Source organism: Drosophila virilis, chromosome 2, assembly GCF_030788295.1.
Source record: "Drosophila virilis strain 15010-1051.87 chromosome 2, Dvir_AGI_RSII-ME, whole genome shotgun sequence".
In the NCBI taxonomy this organism is placed as follows: Eukaryota; Metazoa; Arthropoda; class Insecta; order Diptera; family Drosophilidae; genus Drosophila; species Drosophila virilis.
Window position 1 is genome coordinate 28,477,268 of NC_091544.1, and position 26,101 is coordinate 28,503,368.

Genomic DNA, 26,101 nt, shown 5'->3' on the forward strand with positions numbered 1-26,101 from the left:
ATTAATCGTCCGCGTGTTGCACCTGTTGCCTAGAGCCAAATAATATGAATACGATTGGCATTGCGTTTGCCTGCGGCATCATTGAATTGTATCTTCAAGCAGCTGTCGTCAATTTCCTTGCGAGTTTTCCTTAACTTTTTATGAATTTAACAGATTCTTTCTCTTTTACATTTTGTGAGCCCAAAACGTCTGTCAGTGACAAATGCTGCCACTTCAATGGACCCTTCTTCAATGTGGCTGCCTTTCACTGCTTTTGTCTTGGTGGCGCTTTTTGAGCCTTTATTTAATTGCTGGTCAAAACAACGCCCCGCTCTCACGGCCCACTTTTGGCAAGCTTCAACCCTTTTATGGTGTGGGCCTGTCAAATTTATAGCACTCATACCCTTTGAAAGCCATGTTCATATTCGTGCCTACCAAAAAATAAAAAAAGAGAAAACAATGACCGAGTGCGTTCTCTGGGGAGTGTCATCCGTTCGTTCGAGTGTTTGTTTGTCCAACTGCTGACAACGACGTCGGCTCTTTGCGCTTTTGTCAGCCACTTGTTGTCCTCTAATATGCTTTGATTGCACACCTTCAGTTGCTCCGGTGGGCGGGTGACCTCTGCTCAAAGCGAGCCAGGTGGAAAAGTTTTCTCAAAGAATCTGTGGCACAACCCGCAAAACTTTTCATTGCACACTTTAGTTGTGATACACTCTGCAGCGAGGGTTTTCGAATTTTGTTAGGAAGTACATTTTTTTTTAAATATAGCTGGGCATTTATTTATATTAAGTTTTGTAGACATTTTCGCTGTATTTTACAGTCAAACCTCCGTCAACGTGCGGACCTCTCAAATATTTTTTGATTTTAATATTTTTTATGCTTTCCTTTTTCTAGAAAAGAAAACCCTTGAAGCTTCTCCATTGCTAGGGCAAAGAAGTTCTACCGTAGGTGTACGCCCAAGAGAGTTTTTCCTGTATTAAAAGACAGTTTTAGCCGCATATCGTATGCCTGCAACGGAAATGCTCCCAAACACATTTATATATATTTTATTTCGAGTTTTCTTAAACATTTTTCACAGTTACGACAGTTACGAAACATTTAATAAAAACGAACTATTTCTTGTTTACAAGAATCAACAGAAATTAGATTTCTTGAATAAAAATTTTTCTTATATTTGTAAGCTACGTTCACTTAGCTCAATTGTAAATATTTTTTATATTTTTAACATTTTGGCATAAATATATTTTTATTTTAAAATCGTTGTTTATCATTTTAGCTTTTGTTGGAACAAACATTAAAAATTGACTTCTGTCTAGAATTTGTACAATCAATAATAGTATATTCGGTCGTGTGCGTTTAAAAAAGACCGAAAGCAGATGGGGATTGTAGGCATTGACTTCAATTCGAATTATGACAGGCTGATTGGTAGGGTGCATACGTCTTTAGTCTCTGGGGTGAAGACTTTTGAGACTTGTTTTGCTGGTCAGCTCAGCGGCCAGACGGAGAGAGACGGAGATGGCATGGGTCCACAGTACATAGTCGTTAAGTCACACATAGCTTGATGGATAGAACACAAATTCACATATCATAAGGCAGGCACTCCTTAAGTCGAACGCAGTTCGACAGGCAGTATCCCAAATACCTAAAGTCCAAGATAACATCATGGTTGTTTTATATATTTATATTTTGCATCATGAGGAAAGGCAACTAATTCTGATAAGCTAGTTTAACACGCAGCTGCCTTATGTTTGTAAGAGTATGTCATATTCGGCAGGTTGTCTTGCATAAGAAACAGCTTTTAAAGGCGAACTTCCAGCTGGTGCTTGGGCGAGACCTCAGTCAGTTCTTTTAGAATGCCTCAACATATGACTATGCTGAAAAGTTTTTAATACACCTACTCACCCAATGTACTTTTTGGCACCTAACACACGACAACAACAAACCACAACAACAGCAAGAACAACGCTTGCCCGGGTACATTAACCGAGCAAGTTTTGTCCAGGGAGCAGACAGCTTGGTTTTTGTACCCATAAATAATTCATGCATAGAAGTAAATACGAAACTTTGACGAGACTTTTAAGATGCACTGTAGTTGTTGCTTGTCCTTGTCTCTGAGTTTTGGCATTCGTTCTGGCCCGACCTGCTGAGGACAGACAACAATTTGCTACTAATCCTAAGGGGGTCAACAAGCTACGCATTAAGCTCTCCCCAAGTGTGTGTGTGTGTCTCTGTGTGTGCGTGTGTTGGGAGGTGTCTCGCAAAATCCCTTTAATAGTAATTTTGTTAATTGAGTGAGTGTTTTGGTATGCCCTCCTCCCCTGACGGCTTTAGCCCCTCGTTTATTATTTACGATACATCTGACATTTGTTTAAAAAATCATAATTTGCAATTGTTAAGAGCATAAATTATGTGCTCGAGTTTGCCGACTCGGCCTTTCATTTTGGCATTGTATATTAATGCCTTCATGATTTATGTGACCGGCGCTGGATAACGATTTTTATTTATATATATATTTTTTTTTTGTTTTACCCGGTCCATGAAACAATTGAGTCTATTGTCCAGCAGCTGCCCCACAAATAATAAAGTCTCGCACAGCAATTATGAAAAAATTGTTTGCTGCCGGGCTCGGTAAATTTTTACCAGACATGTGCACAAGCACACACACACACACATACATATGCGAAACTATATACCTTTATTTGTTGTTGTTTGGCCATTTAATTAATTGGCTATTAAAAGTGTTGAAAATTGAAAACAATAATTTTCGCTATTGCATGGCGCGCGTAACAAAATAAAATTGCTACCCAAACCTCTTTCCCCCAGGGGGATGCCCGGTGGTCATCCGATTCGTGTGTTTTCTACATATACTACGTACAACTGAAGCGAGGTAAAAAATTGGAGATACCCTGTACTAAGTGGTAGGATGACTTAACAAATAGCTGAGTTTGTGTTTTAAAATGATTTATTTCGTATCAGCATACTTAATTTATTTTATTTATTATTATAGCATTTTAGCTGAATTAACAATTAAGATATTTTAATGGAAAATGTTGTCCGTTTCATTCGCCTTCTTCTTCTATCTGTTACATGCTTAGTTTCAACAGTATTATACCCTGTTTGCGTGATACCTTATGAGCAGGGTAATTAAATTACTCTGCAACAGCTAAAAAAGTATATTTTATGTACTCGCCCATAGACTAAAAACATGCACAAGTACAGTGCATATTTTACACATTTATTATTCATAGTACATAATTCTTTTTAGCGGTAAGCCACAAATTTTCTAAAAATCAAATTTGTGCACAAGACCAGAAAAACCCCAAGAGTTTTCAATTACGATCTATATATATGTAGTATTCCTTTATCTTGCCTGGGAAATTGAAATTTACCCTAAAATCCCACGTCTTGTGCTATATTTTAGATTGATTCACAAAAATGGCTTGAAGTCGTTCGACTGAAAAACCAAAAGTTAAATTCTAAGTTTTCCACCCACTTTTGTCCCGTGCTATACACTTCAAAAATCGTTGATAGATTTGTTCGTTTTTTCCTATAATGAAGAGCTTTAGCACTTGAAGCCGAACGATGAACTTTTTCCGCATATTTTTCACAATAGCGGGTGGAATTCTCAAAGTGCTTTAATAATGAGCTTGAAGCCGAAAAATAAACTATTTTTTACAATAGCGTGCGGTATTTCCAAAATGTTTTCCAATAAGCTTAAAAGCAAATAAATAAGTTTCCGTACATTTTCCACACTTGTGGGTGGAATATCTAGGAGCTTCGTCTAAGCATGCACTCGTATCCCTTAGTCAAGTATAGTCCGCAATACAATCTCCTAGCTCCTTTGGCAATTTATTTGTATGGATACAACATGCATGCAGCAATAAAAATGGGCTGCATACATTATATACCAAAGTCTTTAGTTGATAATCGATTTGTCTCTTTACACAACACCATTTGCAATATTTGCAATACCTATAAAGGTGTGTAGATTGAAAAGTCTTTAATTATAAACATAATTGTGCTTACACTGCTTAATTGTAATCCCTGAAAACAAAAAACAACAAGATTTATATGAAATTGCAAATTTTGTGGTTGCTTCTCTGGCTTAAAATTAATTGGTTTTTAATGAGAATTATTTATAATTTGAATAACGCGTCGAAGCCTAAAAATTCAAATTAGAGATGAAAGCGATGACAGCGAATTATTTACCATACGATTAACGCAGAAATCCAAATTTGTTGCTCTTTTTTTATGCCTGTAGAGAGTATTATAATTCGGCCACGAAATGTCTAACGCATAGAATGAGACGCCTATAAAGTATATATATTTTAGACCAGCATCATCAGCCGAGCTGTCCGTCCTTTTACTTCTATGAGAACTAGTCTCTCTTTTAAAACAATCGTCTGAAACTTTGCATAGGCTTTAGTTTCTGTAGCAGGCAGTACATACTTATGTCTGATGCGCCTGGATCGGAACACTATATATTATAGCTGCCTTGGAAACGATTGATCGAAAAGTAGGAACACTTGTTTATAAAGGTTTCTTACCCAACATCGGCATTTATCTTTGTGTTGTTTATGTTTTACTATGCTCCCACTATATCTTATAGCTGCCATAGAAACGATCGGTCGAAAAGAAGGTTATTAAAATATATACTGTTTTCCCAGATGTTTTCATCAAACTCTGCATTTACGAGCTTCGCAATACTCACATATCTGCAAAAGGGAAATATCTACACGGTTATAAATGTCAGCATAAATGACAGATTTAATGGGGAATACATACGGGTGTCATTATTTTTGTTTTCGAAACAAAAACTGGGTTCATGAGAGTGAAAAACAATGTTTATAGCAAACCCAATTAGCTAGTTATTCGACTAGTCACGATTTGCACGCCCACATAACGTGTCAGAGCCATAATTTGATTTGGCCAAAACCGAAAAATGTTTGGCAGTTGCTGTCAGCGTTGACGTGCACGTTGATGTTGATATTGATGTTGTGAATGTCGTTGATTTTAATAACATTTTAATTAAGAAAACATACGATGCGCTTTTAAAATCAGCAAAATGCCCAAATTGTTTACTGTTTACAACTGCCTGTCTGCCTGCAAATCGGCTCGAGGAATTGTTTCGCTTGATTGTGTTTCTATTGTGCGAACGTTGCATTTTAAATCAAATGCAATTTGTTGTCAAATTAATGTAAACAATCGCATAATTGACTGGCAGACAATTTGCCAGGGGCGTGCTAAATGGTGTGGGGGGGCTGAGAGGAAGAGGTGTAGGAAATTACATAAAACGTTTTTACCACTAATAATGTGGACAGCGTTCAGCAAATGTTCTGTGCAATAAATGTAAATCCCATAATGTAAATAGCAAAATAACAACAATAATCACAACAACGCACTATTTGAGCTTAACTTGTGTGTGATTAATGCATTTGGCTTTTTGTTGTGCAACAATTACATTTTGTGTTGCATTTTGTGCATTCTACGCTCCTTTCTAATATGAGTCATAAAATAATTTAGTGCATTTGCATGTTTTGCATAATTTTTGGATATTCTAAAACATAAATGTTCCTTAACTATAAAGTAGGCTAATGTGGCAAAAATGAACGTTAAATATGCTTGCGTTTAATGAAAGATTCCCACTCCGAAAATTTTCTATTAGGAATTTTGTAGAGTTTAGAATCAGGTTTTTAATGTATGACTTGATTTTTGAGATTTTTTTTTTGAAGAAATGTTATTTAATTACTTCATCTCTAAAGTAACTTGATGGAGTAAAACTATACGATACTATATATAATAATTTTTGTATAGGTATGTTTATATATATTTTATATTTATCAATATTATGTAAGAGATATCATCTGCTTGTGCTAACGAGAATTTATGTATAAAATTTTAAGTTTCTAGACGAATTTTCTGATATAGAAACCAAAACTTTTTATAATAATTTTAACAAATTATGAAATTTTTGTCATATGACTAAAGACACGCCATGCACACAAGACACGCTGTGGGCCTGTCTAACAAATAAAAATAATTTAATCAAAAACAATTTCTAAATTCTAAGCCTTGTGCTTTGAGAGCGACCACTTTAAAAACAAATACACTAACTTAATGATATATCCTTAAAATGTGTTATGTGCATAGAACTTCAATAGTTTGACCTTTTCCTTAAAGTGCATTTCGTTTGAATAGTGAGATTGATAGTAAGAAGTAAGCTATGTAAATATACATATATCTTCTTAATGCGTTTCATAGAGTGCATTGAATTCAAACAAAGAATATATCTTCGTACAGCTTGCTGAGTACCTTCATATATCACATATAATCGCATTTGTAAGTTGATGTCGTTGAACCTTTTTTGTCAGCTCTATTGAAATGCCTGGATTTTGTTTTTGTGTCCACCAACTAGAGACATTCTCCCTATCACTTTGCCACATGCTGATTATAAGTGCAGACTTGCAACTGGTGCAAAAAAATAATTACGCCAGAACAAAAACTCATTAAAAGCCATTGTGAGTGCTACTAGACACCGCAAACACGTCCCCAGTTATTTTCTTAGAGCAGTTGCCATTGTGGCATGCATGCGAGCATGTCCGCACACACACACACACACACACACACACACACACACACACACTGATATACATGCATATTTACTGGGATATATGGAAATCTATCAACGTCTTTGTGCCTTAGACGCGCTCTACATATTGTGGAGATGGAAACGTTTGCGTATGGCGCTTGGAATACAAAACATTTATTTAATGCAACAATTGTGTTGCAAGTGCAGCTGCTGCTGTTGCTGCTACAACGCCAACAGTTGATGGAGCCATGGTTACAAGACTACAAAATGAAGAAACAACAGAGCACAACAAGCAGCTTGTTTGAGTGTGTGTGTGTGTGTGTGTATGTTTAAGGGAAGAAGCACTAAGTTGCATGCAACTTTTCTTTACAACTACAACAACAACATGAACAAGTAAGAGTGCTCTGGTTGGGAGTGCCCGACTCGTAGATACCCGTTTTAAGACAAATTCTTACCCTCAAAAAAGAAAAGCTGGTCTTTTAAATCGTAAAGGAATCAAAAATTAGTTAAGCTCTTAAAAGCTATCTATGAATATGGTCTGCGAATCGATATATATCGATTTTGAATGAATTAATTCGATATTTCATGTCTTTAGGCTCATATAATCTTCGACTCGCCTGAACAATATTTACAATAAAAACTCTCCCGGGCAGTTGGCTAGTTGTTGCTCAATATATAGAGAAAAAATATGGCCTGACTCATAAGATACAATGTGCACCCAAGTGGGAAGTATATATGTATATATTTATGGCATCGGGAAAGCCTGTATTTGCACAAAAAATTTAATGTAATTTTTCCCATTTTCATGGATATCCCTTTCAGATTGACTTGCCAAATTTGCGCGTCCTCAGCTGCCACTTGAGGCACACTCGCTGCAATCGCGAGTGCGTCGAGAATGAGCTTGTTATCCGCTTGTTATTTGCCCAGCTATATTTGGTGCGTCACTGACAGCGTTTAATTTTTTCTTTTTGGCAGTTCCTGAGACAAGTGCTCGAATTTTCATCATCAGCAGCAATATTGAGTGGCTTTTGTTGATTTTAATCTGGTCGCTGACACACGCCCTGTGCTGTTAATATGCCCATGTCCGCGATTTAAGATCGTTAAGACCGTGATTACGCGTGCGGCAAGTGACGGGGCCAACGAGCGCCTTAAAAATACATAAAATATTAAGAGCTGACGCACAGGAGACCCAGAAACAGCCGCAGCCCTTGCTGTGACGCATTCAATGTACATTCCATATGCCATAGCCTTACACTAACAAACGGAAGATGGGACCGTGACACGAAACAGTTGTGTGTACTGTGCTCTCGAGTGTCCACAAAAAACATAAAATCCTTAAAAGTAGCTTAAGCAGTTTGTATGTCTAATTGTTGGTTAACATTTTAAAATTTCGAGTTGTGCTGTCAAATTCTTTTCTTCAAATACTTCTCATTACTAACAAATCCAAACTTTTCAGTGCTGGTTAAATGTTTAATCATTCCTTTTCGTGTTGAATAACTTCCACACGCACTCATTTCTAGCTGAAAGGCACGCGCCCTCTTACCCTCCGCTCAACTCATGTTTTTGTCACTAGATTTGTAACCGTCTTAGTAGGTCGTGTTATTAATATTTGACGGCTTATATTCATGAACTGATTTACCTAATGCGCTTAAATTATAAACTACTTGATGTTGTTGCCATTGTTGCCATGTCTCTTAATAAATATGGTAAATAAAATGCGAAGTGCCTGGCTTGGCTTGAGTTGGCTCTGGCTCAGGCTGGGCTGTTACTCTGACATTGTTTTTATTGATTTTCTGTCAGTGAAAAACACTGGAAAACAAAGGAAAACATATGTGTTCATATTTAATTACACTCATTCCGTAATCCGTGACGCAATTTGTGGGTGTGCGTGTGTGTTGGTGTGTGTGCGTGTGTGTTGGTGTGTGTGTGTGTGTGAGAGAGTGTTACCATGTGTATATACAAGTAATAATCATAAACGCGTGCAACTCTGGCAGCTCCATTGCAAGCTTGTTAATGCTTTATGGTCATTCCGGGTGCGTGTTTTTGCAGCTGCAGGTAGTCAGCCCTATAATAATCCCAGCTGAATTCCCAAGCCTCACGTTAACTCCATTGAATCTTAAAACAGGAAGGCACGGTTAAATTCGGCACGACGAAAATTGAATACCCTTGCAGACATGTAGCTGTTTTTCTTTTGTTAGAAGAATAGAAGAGAACAAAAATGCAGGGTTTGGTGAATAATTATCGACCGATCGCTCATATGGCAGATAGCTACATATATGTATATATAGTGCTCTGATCAGGACGACAATGTCTGCAACAGAGAAGCGAACCTGAGAGATTAGTTTGCACAGAAACAGACAGACAAACACGTTTGCATCCACCTGTTTGTTATTACTGAACAAGAGTAAATATAATTTATGTGATCTGAAATATGTCAACATTTCAAGACAATATTATAATACCCTTTACAAGAGTATGAAAAGAGCAGTGTCTGCTGTTGCATTGCATTTGTGTCTTAAACAAAAGCTGCTCGCGTTTGCAGCTCAGATTATGAGTCATGAAAATATTAAATTTGATGTCTGTTTTTGATTTTTCGCAGTGTCATTTAATGGCAATTACTCAAACAGTTATTTATTGCAATCGCTTTATCGTTCATGCTTAATAAACTTTATTAAAATAACGCCGTGACTTTGCCAAATTACCTTAAATAAAACTTATAAGCGCCAATTTTTTAACGAAAGTGCATAAAAAAATGTATATTGATTGTAAGATGGAAATTATAACATGCGATTTTTCTAGAATCTGCCCGAGCAATGCACAAATATCAATGAACTCTGGGAGTTGATTCTATATTTAAAAGGGCAAGGTATTTTTATTTTTGTACCCGAATTAGTAATTTACGTGGCAGGCATCTTAAGCTAAGCTGCACGGTTCTAAATTTAAATTACAATTGATTTTATATACGTCCACACACTCATCAAATAGTCACACGCGCACCCCAACCGATTCGCTGTACACTCATGAACGGCTGAAGGCCCTTCGATTTTGAACAGACGGATTAACTAAATCCTGGCAGAACTATTAGCAACATATGGATTTCCATGCGTGTTTCGCATTTAGGGCATTTTGTACCTTCAGCAGCTCCAGTTAATTGCTGATCAAATCGTTGGCCCTCTTTGCTGCCAGTTTGTTTGCTCAGCATGCTCTGGCAAAATGTATTCAGCCACTGCAAATGGCCAGATAGGTTGTGCACACACACGCATTGAAAGCGAATTGTGCATGCAAAGATTACCGCTCAAATGCAGTTGAAGCCCTCTTCCGTTCCACTTCTTATTGGGCCTGCAGCCACATCTCCCATTCTCGTGCCGGCTCAAAGTGAAGGCTGTTGTCAATAGAAGAGCAAAACTGATGGAGTAGCAGCTGCCGCCGGCTAACGGCAACTTGTAAAGTGCAATGGGATTTGCATTTACAAGGCAAACAAAAAAGAATTACTAAAAACCTTGCAGCTGACAGCTACCCACTGCTAAAACCCTATCAATTGGGGGGAATAACAAAAAGTGTCTCCGACTCGTCTCAATGCCCAATGCAATTACAAACAGTACGCTTATCTGGTAGGGCGCTGGTTCGAACTGTGATTTAAATCAATAATTTTTGTTTTTGACTTGAGGAACTGTAAAAACATATTTGAAATAAAACATAATAAATTTCAATTCAAGAGAAAATACTGTGAGTCAGGTCAGTATATTCTTATTGCAATCAGTTTTTATCGACAGATGCGCTTGTCAACTGTTTTGATTTATTCTTACTAAATTTGAATTCAGGTCCAAACTTGCTCTAAAAGATCTCTTTCAATCGCAAAGCAGATTAATAGTCTTATCAAGGCTAAAATCTAAAGAAAGGCCGAATTTAAGCTGGAACTCAAAACAATATTTAGAATAAAATGAAGTACTTTAAATATGAAAAGTTCACTAATCGTTATATATTTAAAAAATTAATCCAAGCCATTGAATACATTTGTTGTGTTTGTTTTAAAATCTTGGGTACAGAGCATCAGTCGATGCTTTAAGCTGAAAAGGATATAAAATAAAGGCTGGAAGCACACATCATTTCCATTTATGCGTTTTTGTACATGGGTTTTTGTTGATTTTAACTTTTTAACTCACTGTGAAGCACTTTCACATTTATTGTTCGTAATGTTATTTCACAGCTCTCGTGGTTGTTGCTGGTGTTTTTGTTGCTCTTCTTGGCTATCAACGCGAAAATACATGCATACATATTGAATGAAGATGTATGCGATTGCAAATATCACAATAGTGCGTGTGTGTGTATGTGTTTGAGAGAATGTACTCGTGTATTTATATGCATAAATTACGTATACGCCACGGCAAGTTCGATCAAAGCGGGCGCCCGCGTACAACCACTTGAGAATCGCAGCCGCAGATGTCGCCAGTTCCTGCTCCTCTGGCTCTGCAGCTGGTGGGGCAGCTCCTCCCCACTGCACTCTGCTCTCTGCATTTTGTCATACAACTATTTATATGCAGTTCTTCTTCATCTTTTATGTATATGCGTTGTCGTCACCGGCTTTCATATCCTTCCGAGTGTGCATATACTTATTTTATGTGCTGTCAGCCAGCCGTTTGCATATGTAAGTCGCTGTAATGATATTTGTTTGTTTGTTAGTTTGCGTGTGCGTTGAAAGCATTGAAATGTCGCTTGCAAACTCGACTCCTGCCCCAACCCCAACCTTAATCCCAACCCCGTACACCCTGACTACCACCCATCCATGCAAAATACATATGTACCTCGTGCACTTTTCTAATGGCTGCGCTGAGCCTAAGGCAGGTTGGCAGGCATGCGGGCATGGCGGACGCATTACAATTCGCTTACAATTCGTAGCACGATTCAATTACCACGTGACTGGCCATAAGGCCGCTTTGAGCTCCACATTTGCATAGTTAGGCCCCCAAAGGCATTTGTCAGCGCCAACTGCACTCTCAAAGTAGGCAACAACATTTTTAAGTGCACATTCTGGTGAACCAGTTGGCCGGAGTGGGCCAGAAAACGTGTTGGAACTACCTTAGAGCTACCAAACGATTATTATTACTATATATTTTAAGTCTGAGTGCATAAGGCCCTTGTTTATTAATGGGTTTTACTTGGAACGCAATTTAAGGGTACATATCAAATTGTAGTTTAAATGAACAAAGTGCTTTACGACAATGTGAATGGATAGTTCCATGAAAAGAACTCTATATTAAGAGCAGGACACGGTGGCGAATTTGTTGTTCAATTCAAATATTTCTATATGCACTATGAACAGCCAGATTTACACTAAAAGCTAACTTAATAATTAGGGAACGAAATCCTACTTAATGTAACCGTTAATTTTAATTACCCATAATTACAAAACTATACTATATGATGTTAATGACACAGATGACGTTTTTTTTTTTTTTTACTATCGATGCTTTATATAACCGTGTATATATATCGAAAAGTATTAACAGTACTGATCAAATCGATTCTATCAATAGTTTTTCAGTCCTTGAAGATGATCTGTGAAGTATGCTCCAAAATATAATCTAGGTTTGAATTTATCAAGGCCTTGTCTTATCTGATTAGATATAAACCAAATAAAATTTTCTTGACCTATTGATTAAAACAAAAAGTGAAGCTAATGTAATTATGCATTTCAATAAAATTAAATATAGAGTTAACTTGATGCATTCTTAAAGGCACAAAAGTCAGCTCCCATTTGCGCTAACAAATTTGTGAGCCCAAGAGCATCGTTTGCAAAAGCCCCCCACAAGATACACATAGAAGTCTGTATACTCAGTATTTGTGAATGCACATCTGATATGTTCGGCTTGATTGATGATGATATTGGGCCTACGGTTAGGTGAGGCTGTCGCACAGGGAGCCACAACTCGTACATTAAGAGGCGGCAGGAGTGGCTGCTGTATAAGGAAATGGGTTTCGGTTGCGCCTCGCTTGCCGTGCACATTATTCTGCCTCTTGTGCCTGTCATGCTTAAAACCAGACAAATTCTATTATTTGTTGCCACTCAGGGTCTCTGTCTCTCTCTCTCTCTCTCCCCCACTTCTCTCTCTTTCTGTCTGTGTACGAGTATGTGTTTGCACAATACAAAGCGCCACATGCAAACAGGCAGTCAGCCAATATGATATGGTTCATATGGCACAGTAAATCAGAGCCAAAGCTGGGAATATGCGAATATGTTGTGTTGGGAACTTTTTCGGCTTGTTTAGTTGTTTTGTATTTTAAAGGATTTATATTGCATGATTTGCCTGGAACAGTAACAATTGCCATTAACCATAGCCACAATGACACTGTCAACAATCCGTGATGATGCTTTGTTCAGTTGGCTTTTTATTATACCCTGTAGCCATAAACTTGCTAGCAACGGTTATTATACACGTTCTGCATAAAGCAAAAGACATCAGGGAGTAGCATGTCCTACTTTATATAGCATATGCTTCTATATATATAATTTCAATTTATATAATTTGCTAAAATTATTAATTGAAAACTTGTCATTTGAAATAAAAATGAATTTTTTAAATCTAATATTCACGGAAACGGAAAGAGAGAACTTTTTTGATATAAAAAACACATATACGCTACAAAAAGAGTTTGAACCGAAACGGTTTGGTACCGGAATATAAATATTTTATTAGCCATGAAACTAATTTATAATCTGTTAAGACATTCATTAGTTCATTATCAATTATACAAACCTAGGTTCATAAACGTGGAATAGCTGGTTCACGAGCCAAACCGCTCGTTCGAACCGTGAACTGAACCAATGCAAACGTTTGTTGGGCACTCTACTCTGATGCACACATATATGTATATTAGCGTATTATTTATTTACAGGATAACCCAATATCGTGTCTTTACAGCGGCTGATTTTCTTTTCCGCTTCTTTGAATCTGCAAATTGGAATTGATTTAACGCAAATTAAATTCATGTGAGCCGCATTAAATTGTCTTGTTGTCATTGTCAGTTGTTGTTGTTCTCACCTGTTGTTATGTATGCGTGTGTGTGTGTGTGTGTGTGTGTGTGTGTGTGTGTGTGTGCCTGTGTCTGTGTGCACGCCTCGTTGAACATTAAATGCTGTACTAAAATCATTTAACTAAGCAGTCCACCCCAACCGCGTCGACCAGCGCACTGCCAGCTGCTGTGCTCGTGCTTCATTATCATATTTAAATTCATTTATTATGCGAATTTCATTAATTATAAAGTTTACTTAAAGTTAAAGTTAAATTCAATATTACAATTTATTGCTGACATGGTGGCACTAAGCTTCGGGCCATGCGCGTGGGGGCATTGTGAAAGGCAGCCGTTAACACGCGTGCGGGCCAAAGTTGGCTTATGCGACAATTAGCCGCAGGTCGTCAGTGCCAATTAAATGACACTTGGCATTTTTATTGCTCTGGGTCATGTCCAATCAAAAGCTTTAACACTTCGGTCGGACAAACTGATCAGGAATACATATACAAAATATACGTATACAAATATATTGCAAGTCATGCTCGCAGACATAATCCAGTCATACGTTCAGTTGGCGATTTAGAACCTGGTATCGCGCGTTTTTTATTTTTTTTTTTTTTTGCATGCCTAAGGCCTGACAGCTACACTACCAGCTGCTACACACACACACACACACACACACATACACTAAAGACAACTCAAACAGAAAACTTCCATAATGTGACAACTGTAGCATACTTTTCAGCGCCAAGGCGAAAACATTAAAACAATTTAGACACCCGCCACTGCTTAAATTATGCAACATGCTTTTAAGAGCTTTAAAGCAGGACATCAGCAAGTACGAAAAAAAATGACACAGATTGCGAAATATGCGCCCAACAAACAATAAAAATAAAAGAGGAGGGCCAACGGAAAAGAAAAAGTTTGGCTCCATAAACCAGTCCTGTCATTTTTATACCCTCAACTCATTGAAAATAGCCACAAATGAGTATATTGCTTCTGTGCAAATGTATGTTACAGGAAATAAGCCCATACTGTATGCTCACTTTTGAGCAGGAAGACCAGCTGGTCGATTTAGCCATGTCCATCCATCCGTCTGACCACCTGTATGAACGCTTCGAGCTCGGAATCGATAAAAGCTAGAGATTTGAAATTTGAAATATATCTACTCCTAACAGTTCTTGACGATATCTTTTCTCCTTTGCATAATATCGGCATGTCGATATTGATATATATAATAATATGTTGTTAGAGTACTTGATAACTTGACCCATTTCTATGAAATCAAATAAATAAGCTCATAATAGCTAAAGCATATATAATTTTTTATGCCGTCCCTACAATTGTATGTTTTTTGGATCAACACACATACAATTCCCAAAAGATACATAAGGATCGGATTTCTGTGTCTATAGAAGTAAGCACACCAGGTTTGGCGCTGTATTCGAGGTATCTGCTAGTCGGGCACAGCCCACTTACATATTTTACTTTTTTGGCAAGCCTTTCGGCATGCTGTTCCATGGCGGACACCGACCACACTCTTAGCTCACCCACATCAACGAGCTATTTATGAACACGCACACACACACAAATATACGGGTGTGTCTGTATATGTGTGTGTGTGTGTCTGTTGGTTTGGTTTGGCTGTCAATTTTAATGGCTGGCCATGAAATTGAAATGCAAGCTATGAAAAATGCAAGCATTTCAACATGATGGACACTAGAGCGGCTTTAATTTATGGCCAAGGCAATGCCACAATGAACGCTCTGACAAGAGTCATGAAAACAGCAACAACAACGACAATAAAACAATTGCAATAATCCCTGCCGCAACATTCAAGGCTGAAGGCAGGCCCGTCTTTCGGAACAAGTGAAAGACATTTCAGAAAATCGAAACCCTTGAAATGTATTTTTGGCGTTAAGTTATTTCCAATTGTAATCAAAATGTCATTAGGTTACCTTTTCGTATTTGCCACAGCCAGAGCCACAGCTTGGAGCAGCTATGACATTATATCAATTTGTCCGTATTTTAACTATTTAACTCTTATGCCCTCTACTTCTCTACTCTTCTAACGCCTTGAAGCTCCAAATTTCTCATTTATCCAGCTAGCGTTCTATTGACAAACTGAATCAAGTGAGTGACAAGTTGCTTTCACTGAAGCCCCAAACTATTGGGGAAGTTAAGGGTTATAATTGCGATTTAATGATTCGCCCATGGGGCTGGTTGGGCACAGCTGATAAAACTGACAAACACCTGATGTCTCTATGTACAAAATTGCGTGACTGAGTGAATGACTGATTGGCAGTCAACACACAGCCCGAGCCGTAAAAGCTGGGAAGTCACAGAAGTTACTCAATGTCAATGCTTGTGAATCTTTTCTGTAAATTCAAAAAACTGTGTGGAATATGAATGTCCAAGGCTGCATAACCAAAAGTTAAATTTATTTCCAGCCGCTTTTAAACTGATTTTCATACAATTTTAATAAAGGCGTATCAGCGATTTTGAATAATTCATTATATTCAAATGTGTGAAAATTGTTGAATAAAGCTTTTCATTTTGCATTTGATAAGTTTCAAGCTCATGTTGAAATGTAGCCCATTAGCAAAAAAAAACAAGTAAGAGATTCTAGTCTTCCAACATCAAATGCACATATATATTCTATTTTAGAAGCTATATGTCAAGTTTGGTCACTTGACTCTTATTAATTACCAAAATTGCCCAAAAAACTTTTAAACTATGTTCTGAGATCCTTGCCTTCATACATACGGACGGACGGACGGACGGACATGGCTAGATCGACTCGTCTATTGATGCTGATCAAGAATATATATACTTTATGGGGTCGGAGATGCCTGTTACATACATTTGGATTTTGCACAAATACAATATACCCTTACCAATATACCCATTTTTAATAGGTTCAGGGTATAAAAATGTATAGAGCAACATTTGGACCGAGCAAAGCCGGGTCCCTGCTACAATGAGAAAACTTAAATTTTCCTGTAACAAAAAACATCACTCGACCAATTTGCTCTGACCCCAAGCTAAATAACAGACACTTGGAAGAGAAGCAATAAATTGTTACAACAATATCAATAAAATGCGTTTAAGACTTAAAACGAAACGAAAAAAAATGTTAAATTTATTTGCATAATATTCGTACGATTTTAATGTTTTTAGTTCGGCAAATAAAACAGCAGCAAAATCAATATAAATTTTTAAATATGCAGATGGCGCATCAACTGAACTCTCAAACCGTTCAATTTTAAGTGGATTATGACATAAAATAAATTGTTGTGCGAGAAATTTGCATAAATTCCCGAGAATATGCCACGGGTAGTAACGATATTGATTGTGCCAACAATTATTTGAAAATTGTGCGCACAGATCGTATGCGTAATAAGCACATTGCGTATACGCCAGGTTGTGCGGACTAAAACGGCCTTTGCTCCGCACAGCTTTCTGATGGCTTAACTCAATTTGGAGCGTTTTGATAAGCCGCAAATGCTGTTGTTGTTCACAAAATCAGTCAAAAAGGAATGCAAATGAAATGTATCTATGTCAATGCCTGGCATTCGTTTTGAAAATTTCCATACCCTAGGCCATTTCAAGCCCATTAAAGACAGCCAGGCTGCCTGGCAAAGTGTATCTTTTTTCAACAAAAACAACAGTCGAAGCAGCAGAGCAAACATTAGCGAAGAGGGCGCCAAGCATCCAACAAACAACTTTTGCAGATAAGGTCGAACATTTGCTTACTTTTTACCGCGTCCAACAAAAAAATATCTTCGTTTGGCCTTTTAATAAAAGTTGCGGCTGCAATAAAAAAAGAAAAAATGAAGCATGGTATGGCCGCTATACCGATGTCCTGCCCTTTTAAAATCTGTTGCTATGCCCGGACACAGACGCTGCTTATCTACGGCCTGCCAGCTGTGTGCTGGTCTTTTCGCTCTGCTGCGATTTTTGGCTGCGTTTTGCAAATGGAATTATTTCATTTTTATGAGAAATTCGCACAACGCGTGTCGTAAGACAATAAAATCCAGCGACAAGACCGTCAACGCAGCCCGGACATATTTCAACATGTCACTAGCTCTCTCTATGTCGACTGCCAATACGTGGTCCTTGGTCCTTGAATAACGAAAAAAAAAAACGTGCAAATAAATCATTTTATTGCAATACAATTTCTCGACACGCCTCAAGCCCCCTCCCCCCCTTATGGCATGACAATGGCCAATGGTTACTTACCATACGATGCCTGCCACAGGCTGTCAGTCACTTCTGTGTGAGTGTAAATGTGGGTGTGTGTGTGTGTGTGTGTGTGTTGGTTGTGTGAGTGTGCACTGAAGCATTTTATGTGACCATTGGGATGGCACGCTGGAGCGACAGTTCCACATTGATGTAATATTAATAAGTGTGGCACTGTCAATATGAGAGCGCGTCCGGAAGTTATGCCACAAAGCCAGCAAAGACTTTCATCATGCAACTTATTTCATTCCAGAATAAAATGAGAGGGTATAACAAGTAGAAGCAGATGTTTTTTCGAGCACAAATATTTTGAAGTTAGAGCTAGAGTCTCAAGCTGAGCTGGAGCTAAGATATTGATTTATATTTGTATTTTAATTGTTCGAAACAATCGAGCCATAACAAATATATCGAGGTTGCAACATGAACGTGAATAAATTACGGCAACTTGCAGCTGTAAACAGGGTATCTAACAGTCGCTCGAGCACTCTTGCCGGTTTCTGTTTATTATCGCTCAACTCAATCTCGGACCAGCAGCTCACCCGCTTTTGGTGTATATCGAATGTGCAATTGGTATTTTTCTGGCGGCGCCGGAAACAACAAGCAACACTTTGCAGCAAACTGGGAGCGGATGTGTTGCTTTGATATACGTCGGGATTTGTTTCCCAGTGTGTGTGTGTGTGTGTGTGCGAATCGGATCAGGCCTGAAGCTTTTGCTGAAAAGTCAACTTTGGCCTCGGCGAAACTTAAGCCAGATTCGGCGCATTGCAATTAATACTTTTATGGCGCGCGCGTTGCCTGGGCGGAAATTTAATTTAATTATTAATTAAGAATGGGCTGCGCAGTGCAGGCCGCAGGCCAGTCAGCCAGCTATTATGCTTATTAAACCAAGCGCAAAGCCAATTAACTTTTACACACACACACACATACACATACACATATATACACGTTAGCCTACTTATCTGAAGTTAATTTTGGGCTCGTGCTGCGCTATTTAACTTGGCCCACTTCGCTGCCATTATTTGCTCAGAGGCCAGCTTAATTGCGTTTGAATTGCAAACAAAGCAGCTAAAACAACAACAATAGCAAGAGCAAAGAGCATCTCGACCAGGTAAACGCTGGCAGGTGTAGCAAGGGGGTTGGGTGCGCCGCCCCAAGATCAAAGTCAACGTGTCGTGTTCTGTCGCCTTGCAGCCAAAAGTTTTGTGGCCCCATTTCCTTAACGGTTGCACTGCACGAAACTTTGTCCTTTTGGCTGGCTGGCTCCACCTAGCACCTGGCTAGTTTTCCTCTCTACTAGCCCTACCACCTTTTCCGCTATACCTTTGGCTCTTTCACTTCCGCACCTTAAAATATTCATAATGAAAGTTATTGTTTGCCACTTTGCGAGCACGTATGCTGCGGGTGTGTGTGGCTGTGTGTGTGTAGTGTGTGGTGTGCGCCACGCCCACCTTTAGAAAGCACGCTCAAAGTGTGCACATTCCTCAGTGGACGGTTTTGATTGTTTTGCGGACGGCTCTGCTGTCAAGTTTGCCAACGCGGGGGTACTTTGGGTTATTGCAAAGTTGTTCGAAGTTCGATTGCAGCTCAAAATGGCAACGAAATTTAATTGAAACAACATTGAAACAAAGCAAAAGTCAATTTTATTACTTTAACATATCACCAACTCGACAACTATCCAGTTATCGACATTTATATACCCAATCAAACAATAAAAAGAGACATCAGACATAATTGGACATAAAATAAAGCTAAATTCTATAATATATATATATATATATATATACCAATATATACCAGAGTTTTTTATGTCTAAGGAAAAATCAGATAAATAGCTTATATTTCTTTATAGAGATATTGTTTTGGATTAAAGCATCCTCTTGTTTCTTTGAGAAGTGTATCTACTTGTAAAATTTAAATTAAAATATATATGCAAGAATGTTTGCTGAGTCCAATACATTCGATTAGTAATAGTTATATTATAAGTCGCTGTTATACGAGTATTGGTTAAATATATTTGGGAATCAGAAAATAACTGCAAATTCTTTGGCTGTTGTTTGGCTCTAAGATGCAAGCTCATTCTATGTAGAGAAGGTTGCGCTACATACAGTACATTACATATACATTGCTTAAATTAAAATATAAAGGTGAACATTTAGTTAATGTCGATGTATTTCATTCTATTCTATTGCGACTCATTCAGGTAGAAATTAAAGCACATTTTTCTATGCGCCTCTCAGGTCGTACCTAAGCACCCAAATGGACTTGTTTGGGCACATTTCGTTGACTGTTTCTTGACAAATTACTTGTGCGAGCGTCTCAAGAACCCGTCGCTGTTGGCATTATTTGCCGCAGCTTTATGGCCCGTTTATGGCCGACTGGAATACACAGCATAAAGTCGGTGCTATTAAATATAATTGCCAGCCATTTTTACAATCTACTTAGGAAATCATTTTTAATGTGCTTTCAAAAGCCAGACCGGCTTGCTCTCCAACATGCTAATTGAGGACTGTGAAAAAAAGTGTCCACCAGCCCGCGAATACGGGCGCACAAAACAATAGAGCTTAGAAATTTAAATTAACATTTTGAGTGAATCTAATAAAAACAAAAACAAAAACAAAAATAAAAATGAAAATGAAAGAGTCTGCGATAAAAAACTGGCCAGCAAAGCAAAACAGTTAAATTGTTTTTGACCAGGACTCGGTGGAATGCGGCCAGTGGCAAAACCACAGCCAGGTGGCATGGGCACGTCCCGGCTCACCAGCCGGGCGTTAGATTTTTTTATGCATAGCCAACATTGTTGCGGCCTGACTCTGGTTTACAGTTTCTCTACTTTTTCACTGCCTTTGTTTATGCGGTCAAATTTAAAATGCCAACAGCAGCAGCTGCACCAAGCGCCAGGAGCCGAGCAGAAGTGACCATGTATATATGTATATATATTTTTACATATTTTAATGTGCTCTTGTCCAGCATTCGATGCCTTTATTTTGTATTCCAGACCTGGTCAAAGGGCTGCGACTGCGACTGCGACTGACTTGAAGCTGTCCAGAAAAGAAAGCCAAACAGCAACAGCGGCAACAGCCAAAACAAAACTGGCATAAGCCACAGCAGGCAAAAGGCAACGAGCAGCACACAACCAACCACCCAACTATACACCCACGCATCCATACAGACACACACACACACACACACACATACACACACACACCGCACACCACATTAGCAGTGGGCGAACCATGCATACATACATAAAATTTCACACTCGCTCGACGAAGGCGCACAACGGCTGAGGGACAAATGCAAATACACAAACAATGGCGGCGAGGGGCTACTAAGCCAAGCTAAGAAGGTTTCGGTAAACAAATACACACACACACAGACACGCACACACACACACACACTTAGGAGCACAGGCGTTGTTATTGTTGTTGTCGCTGCCATTCGGGCACATTCATAGTTAAAATTTGGAGAGACCGCGTCGAGAGATTTGGCACACAGCCATGCCAGATCCAACCCAACCAAACCCGAAACCCTAACCCAGCGCCACCCATATCCCCTTGTCTACTGTCGCGTTAATCAAGGTTCATACAATGGCCAACGAGTAAAACAACTGTAACAGCAGCAACAATGCAAAGTTAGCACGTGCCAAAATGGGCATCACATACATGCACACACATACATACATACCCTATCCGAAATTGTGTATTCTGTGCGCTGTTGTAACTGCCAGCAGGTATTTAACATAGACTCGAACAGATTCACCCCCAGCATAAGCAACTGTTAAGTATCCTTAGGAAATAACTCACAATGTTACGAACCCCAACAATAGATCATTGCTGGGCGTTTGCTGACTACATTTAATTCTGACCAAGTTTTATTTACTCAACTTTCTTTATTCATCATTCCCTCACTTTTTTCAGTTTTGTTTTTTTTTTTTTGTATAATTTTTCATATTATTTTCAAATCTCCCAAGTTCGCAGCAAAAGCTCTCCTCAAGACTTCGTAAGTAAGACTAAGACTTCGTAAGAAATTTACCGAATTCCTTGCTACCATTTTGATCAAGAAGACTATTCAATTACTAAATTACACTTTCATGTAAATGGCTTAAGTTGTATACAGATTGATTAACCATTTTTAAGAATTAGAACATTTTTAGCTAAAAATAAAAATTTAATTGTTAAAAATATTTTTTCTGAAATATGAACATAAATATTTTTTCTCGAAAATATTTTGATGTAACATTCCTGAATTTTATGAAATATGTTTATAGACTTATCATATTACTGAACTAACTTTTCCGCTTGATAAACATTTGTATTTTCAAGATTTATTTGAATTTAGCTTTCGGCTTTCCTAAAACCAAACTTTTGATTTTAAATGTCAAAATTGTAAACTACATTACAAGTCTTTGCGTTGTTTCAGCCTTATTTATGCTGTTTGGACCAATACAAATTCTAATATACTATAGCTGCACATTAACAGCGAACCGATATGCATAATAAAAGCACACAAAATAATTAACTCTGACCAGCAATTTGTCCGAAATCGAACCATCTGAGTGTTTGTTCAAGTATGCCTATTAAAATCGATTGATTTTTCGATGGTTATTGCCATTAATGGTCCTACAATGCAGTTTTTATATTAATGGGACCTCGTTAAGGTAATAACAAATAACTGAATACCACATTAGGTCTACCAAAAGTAGGCTAAAAGGGGGAAATGGCCAATTAGAAGAATATGTTCAGGCAAGGGGGATGCTACGGTCAACAGGCGTCTGTAATATAACATTAATAGGAAAATCAACAGCAATTTATATTAACTTACTTGAGCTTATTACAAGCCCAAGCATCTTCATTAATATACTAATAGATATTAATGATAATGATAATGATAAGCGCTACTTAAAGCCTGATAAGTACCATAAACATATAATAGAGTACATATTTTGACCTTTTTTGAGGGCATTTTAAATTTGACATGAACTGTGTAAGGCATAATACGAAACACTTGCGGTCACATAAATTATATAAATTTCGTGTGCTAATGTAGGTAAAAGGAACGACCCCATTAAGTATATATATTCTTGATTAGTATCAATGGCCAAATCAATCTAGTCATGCCCGCCGGTCCGTTCGTCCCTTCAACCGTCCCTGAGTATGAGAATTGATCACAGAACCTATAAAAGCTAAAGACCTTAAAGTTAACCGTAGTCCTGCTAGTGCCCGCGCAGTACTCTGACCGGTATTCTATAATTTTCAACGAGTCCAAGTAATCGAGAAATAAATCTTTGACGTGTCGAACAAAGCTATTTTAATTATTACAATTTTTCTATGCGGATTCATTCACATCCGCTTAAATCATTTTTAATGATATAGTTTTTCATTTATGTTCTTGTTGAACGGAATTGAATTAAATAAATCGAATCGACCACTAATTGTATTCATAAATTTAGCATTTATGCAATTTACGCATTATATTTACCGAAATTATTTTATATTTTTTATTTGCCATATTGGCCGTTGCGAATGACCAAAAAACAGGCCATCTACAGCGCAATGTTTGACATCCATTCGTTTCGCTGTTGAATGATTTATAAGTGCAAACAAAATGGAAAGCCGCTAATCGAATTTTCATATTTGTATCACATATATGCATTTATGTGTGTATGTGTCTATGTATTTGCAGATTATATTTTGACCCTCGTAACGGCCACTTAAATGCGGAGCTGCCCACAGACAACCAAAGAGCTGAAACACCAAAATGCCAGCAGCAAAAACCAAAAACGCTGCAGTATAAATCAACGGAACTGAGCATGCGACAATTTGTACATAGATGATGGCCCACAACAGTATATACATATATAAATTGTGGAGTTGTATTCAAAACACCCACAACACATATGACTAGTATTTAGTAAACCCCCTCCCGCACACACACACACACACACACACACACATCCACATGCATCTAACGTAGTCATAACTAATTGGCCCGATGGCGCTGACTTGTTATTGATTGCATATACGAATAAATAAATAAATAGATAGTTATGCATGCGAACTTTTCGCTCTGAGATTACAAGATATCATAAATTGTAATATCCATAAATTGTTAATGACAATGTTTTTTTTTTTTTTTGGCTAACACTCATCGCCAGCTGTCGAGGACACACACAAACTCTAGTCGAACAGATTCGAGATATCAGAAAACCAACAATACTATCAATATTGCCGAACAATTTTCAAAGGTAGTGCTCCAGTTTGTACCAATTGTAAATACTTAATAGTTTTTTTTATATTATATAAAAGATTTCCTAATTTGATACATAGTTGAATGTAGTTACGTTAAGGGGTTAAGATTCATTGCCTTGGCGGGGAAGCGCCTGTGCTGGCCCCTAGTATTTAAGTAGGCAATCACAAGAAACTATTGAAATTGTAAATCGGAAGGAAATGAAATTAATAATAGTAAAGATTGTATGCTTACGCTAAAACTATATATTAATATATATATATATATATATATATATATATATATATACTATATATGTATACACAATTGACGACCAAACAAAAGTTTAACTTTATATTTAGAAACTCTAAAGATCATACTTTAAATACATGCAACTAAATTGAAGCCAACTGAATAGACTAGTAGCTGGGGTAGTGCGAATCTTTGAGAACTAATTCAGACACTTGGGATATAAAAACGTACAAGCTCGAATGCCTTGGTGCTTGAAAGCCAATCAACAGAAAAACCAAAATTCATAGGGCTGAGCATGGTTTTGAAGGATTTAGCAATGCCGCAGCTTTAGCTCCACTTAATATTCTATAAACGAGTAAATGATAAATTCATGAGAAGAAGAAGAAAAAGGCAAAAAGAAACAGAAGGCTTGTTAGTGATATTAATTTAAAAAAAAAACTGAAACTAAAACCAATTAATGGCTCCTTAGCGATTATAGAAGTGTTAAACGAACTTTTTTCATTTGCCGAAAAACTTGAAGATGACACTAAACTGAAGAAACTAAATTTAGTCTTCTGCAAGGGCAAACTAGAGTCTTTGTTTAAGCACGCCCAATATAGTTAGTCAGATAAGCATAGGCTCTGATGTAAATTCTACAAATTCTGTTCACTTTTGTAAACTTTTTTGCTTGTCATCTTAAGCCTGAAACTGATTGTAAATAAAAGCAAATGAAAAAGAAAACTCAGCATTGGAAATAGAAATTAAATTACATAAGAACTCAATATCAACTAAATTAAATAATAAATTTAAATAAAAAACATCAACACACAGGCACAATAACAATAAGGAAAACACACAAAGCAACGCATATGTAAACAAGTTCCAAGCAAGTCTTACAAATATTCACATACAACCCACTCACACACACACACACACACACACAAACGCACATCAGCGCAGTATATCCAAAACAAAATAAAAAAAAAAAAAAAAAAAACAATTTAGCAATTATTAAATATTTACAAACTGTCTGAGCAAAAGCAAACTTACTAAAGCGAATGACTAAGCTAAAGTGAAAGCAAAACTAAACGAAAGGCGCCATCAGCTATACGAGAAATGTAAAACGAAGAAACGTTAAATAAACGAATAAAAACAGAATAAAACATAACAATAAATATGAACGAACATTATTTTAAATTTCATATAATAAACAACTACATCAATATGCTGGTCTGAAGCTGGAGCTGGAACAGCTCCGAATGCGCTTTGGACTCATCCACTCAAACCTTCAATTAAATAGCCGGAAATGGATGCGAAAGACTGCAGCAGTCAGTGATTGAATGCTCTATCGTTATGCGGGTCAGTAAGTAAATATATAAATACATACGTACTATGCTCTGTCCGATTAAATTTAATTGGAACAACAAAGGGTGTTCTCGATAAGTGAGTCAGTGAAGGGTAACTGAACGAGTCACTATCATGATTTGAGGCTGATTTCATGATTTAACAGTCTGGCAGCACGAGAAAGTTATATGCATGAGCTGCAGCTAAACTTGTGACATGTCACGATATTCTTGAATTTCATAGCTACGATCTGGCAGCACGAAGCTTATGTTCACTTATGCGCAAAGTTGGCGGCGCTGGAGAATTTTATTTTTAAAGCTTTAACTTATAAAATATTTTATGCATTTACAACAGCTGGTCATAGGTCTGTATTTTTTTTTCATTTCTAACTTTTTTCTTATTTTTATTTTTCCTAGAATTTTACGGCAATCATTTCATGGAATTCAAAAACTGAAATCATTCGAATTGTATGCTGTCAAT

General features: G+C 37.5%; 1 protein-coding gene across 3 annotated transcripts in view; it reads left to right on the top strand.

Annotated features, from left to right (window-relative positions):
• The window catches only part of LOC6632907 (patj homolog), a 33,212-nt gene extending 7,934 nt beyond the window's left edge, over positions 1-25,278 (top strand). For all 3 annotated transcript variants that reach the window (XM_070207087.1, XM_015170589.3, XM_002056216.4), the window contains one exon: positions 23,504-25,278. The gene's annotated coding sequence lies outside the window, so the exon portion shown is untranslated. The remainder of the gene's footprint in view (positions 1-23,503) is intronic.
• The last annotated feature ends 823 nt before the right edge of the window (positions 25,279-26,101 follow it).